An 8,840-nucleotide genomic window follows, 5' to 3' on the forward strand; every position below is an offset into this window, starting at 1 on the left:
TCTTGTATGTAGTTCAGATTGAGGGGGCATGTAAAATAGGGTCTGGCATATTGTATATATACACGTATTTGTATATGTATGTAATTGTATTATGATCATCTATATAAAGAGACATGAGGCTAGATGTTAGCCACCCATGCAAAACCCTAAACCCTGTGTTTAACTCGGAGAGCTTGTGCTCTTGTATATACAACATTTAAAATGTACAATGCTAGTATTCGTCTATTCTTTTGGTTGAGATGTTATCGATAATTTATAATGTTCCGTTGAGAGAGTTGAAACTGTTCTTAGAAATGAGTTGGTGAATCATAGTGTCAAGAAGAGCTTCGCTTGATAAAACTCACTCTTATCCGGTGGTTATCCAACTTCAAAAATATCAAAAACAAGGGATCAAGTTAATAGTATATCTGCAAGAAGTAATTCGATCAACTCACCATCCAGAGCATGATCAAGATCACACTTTGCATTTTTTTCACTTTGATTCAAGGAAAGTCGTCTATGATTTGATTTAGCAATTCAGTAAGTTACTGGTTGAACATACAAAAAAATTCGTGGGAAACTTGGTCAAATAACATCAATAAACATGGAGATCCCAGAAAAAAATGATTACAAAGATTTCACATGGAAACTCCAACATAGATAACCAGTTGGCGACGGTACATGATCAATAAGTCTTGCTTATCGGGGAGCAGGACTGTTGTCCATTGTTGGCACCCTCCCAAAATTATGTTCATTCTCAAATGAAGTGCTGCTTTGGCTCACATTCGTGGACTGATTAGCAGCGTAAGAATCATTTCTCGTGCTCAGGTCGTTGTTGCTGATGCCAGTGTAGAAGTTCTAGTTGGAGTTGCCGCCAACATGGTCCTCCTCTAGCTTGAGGCACTCCTGTAGTTGCACTAAAACATCGGTCATGTTGGGACGCCGCGCCGATGCATGTGCAGTGCACTTGAGGGCGATTTCAGCGGCCTTCCACATACTATTGATGTCGTGGTCACCGTGCATGCGCACATCCACCATGCCTTCGATGTCGCCTTTCGATAACCGCTGTTGCACCCACTCAATGATGGCGATGCTTCGCGGGTTATGCATTATGGGTGGCTTCCCCGTGAGAAGCACCAACAGCATGACGCCAAAGCTATACACATCACTCTTGGTTGTCGGCCTCCCTGTTGTCTGGTACCTAAGCAAATGTTTCAGCTCCACCAAATACTCAGAGCACGGTATGCTATAGAAAGATTTTGGAGCAGGGTGGAAGGAGTTGGCTTACTCTGGATCCATATATCTGCGTGTGCCAACGATCACATTCGTGGACACCTGGCTTTCATTGTCGCGATTGAAAGCTTTCGATAATCCAAAGTCGGCAATTTTGGCCTCCAACCTCGTGTTCAATAAGATGTTCGTGACCTTCACATCCCTGTGAATCAAAGGTGGGTTCCACCCCTTATGTAGGAACTCCAGTCCTGTATATGAACACCGAGGATTAAAAAAACACTCATTTTGCAAAAGTAGTTGCCGACTATCCATTTAAGTGCTTTTTTCGAGAAAGAAACAAAAGGTGCAATATAAGTGCTTACCTTGTGCAGATTCAACTGCAATTTTAAGTCTCTGTCTCCAGGTTAAGAATCTTGCGTTACGGTCTCCTCCTACATACAGGCCGATATTGTGACCAATCAGTTATTCAGACGATTCTATAGATAAACAACATGTACACTCTATCAGCTCACAGTGCTTTACGCTACACCAGTCACCTTCTAGCAGCTGAATATATTGTGTTAAAGAACTTGCGTACCTACAATGTGATCTTGCAGAGTACCCTCTGACATGAACTCGTAAACAAGTGCCATGTGCTCTCCATCCTTGCAGAAACCAATCAAGGAGACAAGGTTCTTGTGATGAATCCGGGTTAAAATTTGAACCTGAACAAGTAGGGATCAAGACATGAGTTCATAGATATCGTTTTACAGTTAAAATCTTTGTCGAGAAACTTATAGTTTTTTAAACAAAGTAAAGTATGTTAAATGTACCTTGCTATTTTTGATTTTACATTTAAAGCAATATGAGAACTTTGAAACATAAGTGAATTAAACAACAAGGAGGAATGCAAGTGCACTGAGAAAATAAACTGTACCTCTGCTAGGAATTCCTTGTCACCTTGGTTGGAAGACTCAGACCGTATCTTTACCGCCACCTGAGTGCCATCCTCCAGGAAGCCATCATAGACATAACCGAATCCTCCCTTTCCCAACACTTGTTGAAGGTTATTGGTTATCCTCTCAATTTCATTGTATGTGAATCGGCGAGTCTCAAGTCCAAGTGATGTGTCCCCATCATTTCTCGTTTCATTTTGTGGCTTTACGGAGTTTTTCATTAATCCTTTTTATATGCGTGGAATTTAATGATTAACATTAGTACTATTTGATGTGGAAACATATACCAATAATTAGTTGGCGCATGCCAAAGTCTCACCTGGATTTTTTTGTCTCAACAAGCAAAAGAGTGTTAGTACCACTGATACTATCACCACGATGAAAACTGTAGGGGCACCAACGTATATGGGCAGCTTGCTCTTCATTTTAGCAGGTCGACATGAATTGGCATTGGTGCAAAGGTTTGAGTTGTTGCCATATCTGCTAAACAATATTAAAAAGTTGATCAATGAAATTCATCAAGTATCATGCAAGACGAATCGGGATAATTTATGGGTAAATTAACGACCTTAGATTTAGGGAGCCATCTTGAATTCTTTTGAGAAATCCGGAGGGAATTGAGCCACTGAGCTGATTTCCTGACAAATCTCTGAAGAAAGAAAATATGATTTGCAGGAGTGGGAGTAATGTAAAGAAAAAAGCATAATTGAACAGTAGTTGCCAGACTTACAAAATCTTCAACAAAGATAATTGAACTTCCAATGCTGCAACAAAACCTCTTGGGACAATCTCCAACCGAAGCTCCCTGAGATCTTCAGCCAACTCCTTTGGTAATCCTTCGCTTACGAGGCTATTGGCATAACTCTTTCGGCTCAAAGCGTCTGCTACGACATTGGCCTTGCCTGGATGATAGTGCAACTTCATATCATAATCCTTTATAAGCTCCAACCATCTCCTATGCCTAAGATTTAGCTCCTTCTGTGTGAAAATGTACTTCAAACTCTTATGATCCGTGTACACATCACAATGGTTTCCAATAAGAAAATGTCTCCAGGTCTTGAGCGCTTGAACTACGGCTGCTAACTTCAAATCATGCGTGGCATAATTCAACTCGTGCGGTCGAAGCTGACGTGAGGCAGATGAAACCACTCTTCCAGCTTGCATAAGTACACCTCCAAGTCCTAAGCGAGAAACGTCGCAATACACTTGGAAATCCTTGCGTATATCCGGCAGAATCAGCACTGGGGCTGTAACCAAACTTTTCTTCAGCTCCTGAAAACTTGCCTCACATTCATCTGTCCATTTGAACTTGGTGTCCTTCTTCAGCAACTCCATCATAGGCTTCGCAATTTTAGAAAAATTCTCAATGAATCTCTGATAATATCCCGTGAGTCTAAGAAAATTGCTGATCTCTCCAACTGTGGTGGGTGCTAGCCAACCAGTGACTGACTGGACCTTGGTGGGGTCCACGGCTATACCTTCTCGTAATATAACATGTCCAAGAGATCCTACTTCCTTCAACCAAAACTCGCATTTGCTGAACTTGGCATATAACTGGTGTTCCCTGAGCTTCTCGAGAACTAAACGCAAATGTTCCTTGTGTTCCTTTTGATTCTTCGAGTATACCAAGATATCATCAATGAACACCACGATAAACTTATCCAAAAACTCCATGAACATCTTATTCATCATACTCATGAAATAGGCAGGGGCATTAATTAGTCAATCCAAATGACATAACCATATACTCATATAGCCCGTACCTGGTGGTGAAAGCTGTCTTAGGTATATCCTGTTCTCGGATCTTCAACTGGTGGTATCCTGATCGCAGATTGATCTTGGAGAATACTTTAGATCCTTGTAGCTGATCAAACAAATCATTGATCATCGGTAGTGGGTACTTGTTCTTGATCGTCACTTTGTTCAAAGCACGACGGTCAACAACCATTCTCAATGATACATCCTTTTCTCAACCAAGAGCACTGGGGCTCCCCACAGTGACGAACTTCGTCGAATGTATCCTTTCTCCAGTAACTCTTTAATCTGCATCTTAATCTCCTCCAGGTCATTTGCGGGCATCCGGTATGGTCTCTTCGATATCAGTCTGGTGTCTGGCAACAGCTCTATCAGAAACTCAATGTCTTGATCCGGCAGCATGCCTGGTAGTTCTGATGGAAATACATCTGGGTAATCCTTCACTACAGGCACTTCCTCCTGAACAACTCCTGAGAGGGAATTTACCTAGGTCCTCCTTGGCGCATGCTTAATCCTTTTTCCCTCCGAGGTAGTGACCAAATTGACTTACTGGCGCAATCGATGTTTCCTCCATACATCGATAGCCAATCCATTCCTAGTATCACATCCAATCCTTATGACTCCAAAATAATCAAGCCTGAGGGGAAAACATGTCTACCTATGGTCAACGGCATGTGAAAACATCCTTGGCTTGCCATATACTCAGCTCCTAACGAACTTACTAACATAGGTGTCCTAAGAACTTTGGTGGGCAACTTATACTTATCCACAAATCCCCTTGAAATGTATGAATGCGATGCACCAGTATCAAAAAGAACGATTGCAGTAAATGACTTAACCAAAAACTTACCTATAATTGCATCTGGCTACTCTTCAACCTCCTCCACGTTAACATGGTTCACTTGTCCCCTGTTGAAAGGGTTGGGCTTCTTCCCAGAGCTTCCATTGTCGTTACCATTCTTTGCTTCAGAACACTCTGTGGCGTAATTTCCAGTCTTCCCATACCTGAAACAAGTAATGTGAATTAGATCCTTCTTGGCGGGTGTGGATGGGTTAGAGCGGTTCTGATAGCTACCTGCTCCATTCCCGTTTCCATTCTTGAGGCCACTGTGGTTATGCGAACTTCCTCCGTTGTGGGTATGGCCTCCATGGTTATGAGTATATCCTCCCGAGTTCGGGGTAAAACGAGGCTTTTGCTCAGCTCCTGAATTGTACTTCCCTTGTCCATACTTCCTTTTGCGGCTCTCAATCTGCTGATGCTTCCCTTCAATCAAAAGAGCCTTATCTACCAACTCCTGGTAGTTGTTAAATGTTGCCACCATTAACTGCATACTCATCTCATCATTCAGTCCTTCCATAAACTTCTCCTGCTTAGCGGCATCTGTGGCCACATCATCTGGGGCATAGTGAGCTAACTTGCTAAACTCATCCATGCACTGCCCCACAATACGTTTTCCTTGGCATAAGTTGCGAAACTCACGCTTCTTCATGCTCATAGCTCTAGTTCAGACATGAGCAGTGCGGAATGCTTGCTGAAACTGCTCCCAAGTGACATTGGCTATAGGGGAAAGTGGATGTGTAATTCTCCCACCATGAGGCTCTGGGTCCATCCAATTGATGTGCGGCAAAACGCACCTTCTCAGCATCTGTGCAACCTGCGGTGGTCAACTCCCGTCCAATCCTTCGTAGCCAGTCATCAGCAACTATTGGCTCGGTGCTACTGAAAAACACCGGCGTCTACAACCTTAGCAAATGGGCTAAGTTGTCAACTGGAGGTGGTGGCGGTGGGTTGTTGCTGTTGTTGCCTTGGTTCTGAACTAGCAACTGCATCAAGGCATTCTGCTATTGGATCAACTGAGTAAGCTCCGGTGGGAAGACAAATCTGGGGTCACGTCTCGGAGGCATCTGATGGGTTTACAGGGGAGAGATTGGAATAGAGTGAGGTCTAGTGAGAAGGCACTACCCATATGCACATGAGACAAACACATTCATATCACACCACTCAAATCAAACAAGGGCATAAAAACGATCTAACTACCGTTACAAAAGTGCTCGGACTACTACTATATACATGGGAGGAATACTACTGATAATATGGTGGTCATCTAGAAATTTTGATCGGTGGAAGACTCCATGACGTCCGCTCCAGCTTCGTCTTCGTAGTCATCATCACTACTGTCGGGGTTAGAGTCGGTGTCGTCGATGATGATGTAGTCCTTAGGATTGTCGTCATCTCCTCCTGGTGTGGGGTCTCCCATGAATACTCCTAGCTTCCTTGTCAGGTCGTCATTCTTCTCCACTAGTATTGTGATTTCCTCCTCGTATCCGTCGCATGTAGACTTGAGTTCCTCTTCAAGCTCCATGTTCCTAGTCATCAACTTCTTCAGATCTATCATGCTTGTGCACATCTGGTTCTCCTAGCAGCGAATGTGTTGGTTTAACTCCTGGATGAAAGCTGCAATGGACATGACCCTCTTGGTGCTGATCATCTCCCATTGCTCATATCGGTGCCCACATATCTGGTAGATGGTGTCCTTAAGATCCTTCTGATAAACTTCGCCGATGCGTCCCATGGCGATGTGGGCTGACATGCTCTTTCCTAGACTCCAGGTTGGTGCATCAAAGGAAAACTCTATGGGTTCAGTAACTGGCGTGAATGTCCTTCCTAGAATTTGAACTCGAATCATCCAACGCTCCTCTTCTGGTAAAGTGGTGGTGTAGGTCCCGGTAAAGCTTGGTATTCCGATGTTCACGTACCTAGTGACTTCCTTCAAGTGTCTCCCAAATGGTGTGTCTTCATCCGGTTGTGCAAACTTGTTCCTTGAGTCCGCCATCCTATAGAGTAGAAAATGGAGAGGAGTCAGAAATGAGTAGAGAAGAGTGACCTATGGCTCATCTTAGTGGTCGTGTCCTACAATCAGTGTGTGCTCTGATACCATCTTGTAGCGATCTGACCTCAAACAGTCAAATCTCTGTGCATAAGTGTCATCCCTGGATCGGTAATGCTGACACACATAGCACTTCGAAAGATTTATAACAGAGTGCAATCACACACTTATTACATCGAATGTATCAAAGGAGAACTTATTACAAATAATATGGCTTAAGGCCATTTAAAAGATAATAGCGGAAGGCTTGGAAGATAAAGTGAGTCCATCAACTCCAATGGCATAGCTGAGTGCACGACAACGACCTAGCGCACCTTACTCTTCGTCTAAAAAGTCTGCAACATGATATGTTGCAGCCCGAAATGGGTCAGCACATGGAACATGCTGGCAATATAACACAGTAGAGCAATGAACAGAATAAATGCTATAACTACATGCATATGAGGCTGGTGGAGGCTCTATGGTTATAATGTTTTGCGAAAAGCCAATTTTTCCCTACAACAAAGGAATATATTTTGTTTAACTATCATGGTAGTTGTTAAACATTGAGAAGGTTCCTCCAACTCAATCCCAATTAAGCAGTATTAAAACCCAACAAAATAATTTAGAGTGATGAGATCAACATGATAATCCAAGAACCAGATACTCAAGATGTCCATAACCGGGGACACGGCTAACCATGATTAGTTTCTACACTCTGCAGAGGTTTGTGCACTTTTTCCCACAAGACTCGATCTCCTCCGTTGGATTTCTCACACTTCATGGTGTTTGAGAAACGGATGACCGAGACACAGCCTTTCAGAAACATTAACTCTTTACTCTGGGTGGACAGTTACACCTACTTTCCCCTACATCTGCTAGCCCACCACTGAAAGAGGTCATGCAACCTACTCAACTATGCTAGAGCCCATAATAGCTTGTGGATGCACACGGAAGTTTCTAGCATGAATAATCTTATGATCCCTTTGAGCCTAGGTGGCGAACCATATGATGATCACACAGGTACTCCAGGATATCCTAGGACAACACTAGATTCTCCAAGTGCCCGCAACCAATCCACCCAGATGTGTGTTTAAGTAGCCACCTTAAGTTAACCATTAATTAACAATCTCACATCTTTCATGGATACACTAAAACCCAATCCACGTCTATGAGGATAGCATGGCAATATAAGCATAACGTAGAAGTAACTCCCAAGGGTTTGATAATAAAAGGGCAATAGGTTCTACCTCATCATCTAATTCCTAATACCCACTTGTTAACCACATCCTAATCATGATGTGTTTGAGGGTTGTAACAAATGCATAAAAACTGGGTAATAAAGGGTATGATCAATGTGTTACTTGCATTGCTGACGATCCGCAAACCCTAGAGACTTGTAGTAGCACGCTTCGCACTCCGGGAATTCTATCGCAAACAAACAATAGCATACATAAGCACTTAACCATAGATGCAAGGGTAAAACTCAAATAATAAGATGCAATCTGAAAGTTCAACTGAAGAGATTCGATTTGCAAAAAGAATCGGTCAAATTGGAGCTACGGAACTGAAACTACGGTCAAAAGAACTTCGAATTCAAAGCTTCTTGAAACCAAATTTTAAATTTTCAAAACCATGTTCAAGTTGATTAACCGGAAAGAGAGGCTCGAGACGAAGATTTTTTCGTTGGTTTCACTGGATTTGGACAAACGGTTAAAAAGTTGTGAGGGTTTGAAGATCAGGGGCTAATCTGCGATAAAAATAATCGCGGATACGTCCCTGGCCAAAAAATAAAATAAAAAGAAAAATACTACAGCGTGAACGTTCGCTAACAGAGGCAAACGGGCGAAATTCATTCGTTAAAACGAACTAACAAACGAACACTCGTTATTTAACCTAATCCGAGAAAACCGGAGAAAAATCGAACCGATCCAAAAATAAAAACTAGGGTTTCTAAAAAAACCAGGACGGGCCGGAAAAACCGGTGGCGGCGGGCAGATCTGAACGGCAGCGGCAGCGCGAGTCCGCGGCGGCGAGGCGACGGGGCTCCTGCGCAGCGGCGGCAGCGGCA

General features: G+C 43.0%; 1 pseudogene; it reads right to left on the minus strand.

Annotated features, from left to right (window-relative positions):
- Window positions 1-678: 678 nt before the first annotated feature.
- LOC119354894 overlaps window positions 679-8,840 on the minus strand; it is a 47,142-nt pseudogene continuing 38,980 nt past the window's right edge.

This window comes from Triticum dicoccoides, chromosome 1A, assembly GCF_002162155.2.
Source record: "Triticum dicoccoides isolate Atlit2015 ecotype Zavitan chromosome 1A, WEW_v2.0, whole genome shotgun sequence".
Classification (NCBI taxonomy): domain Eukaryota; kingdom Viridiplantae; phylum Streptophyta; class Magnoliopsida; order Poales; family Poaceae; genus Triticum; species Triticum dicoccoides.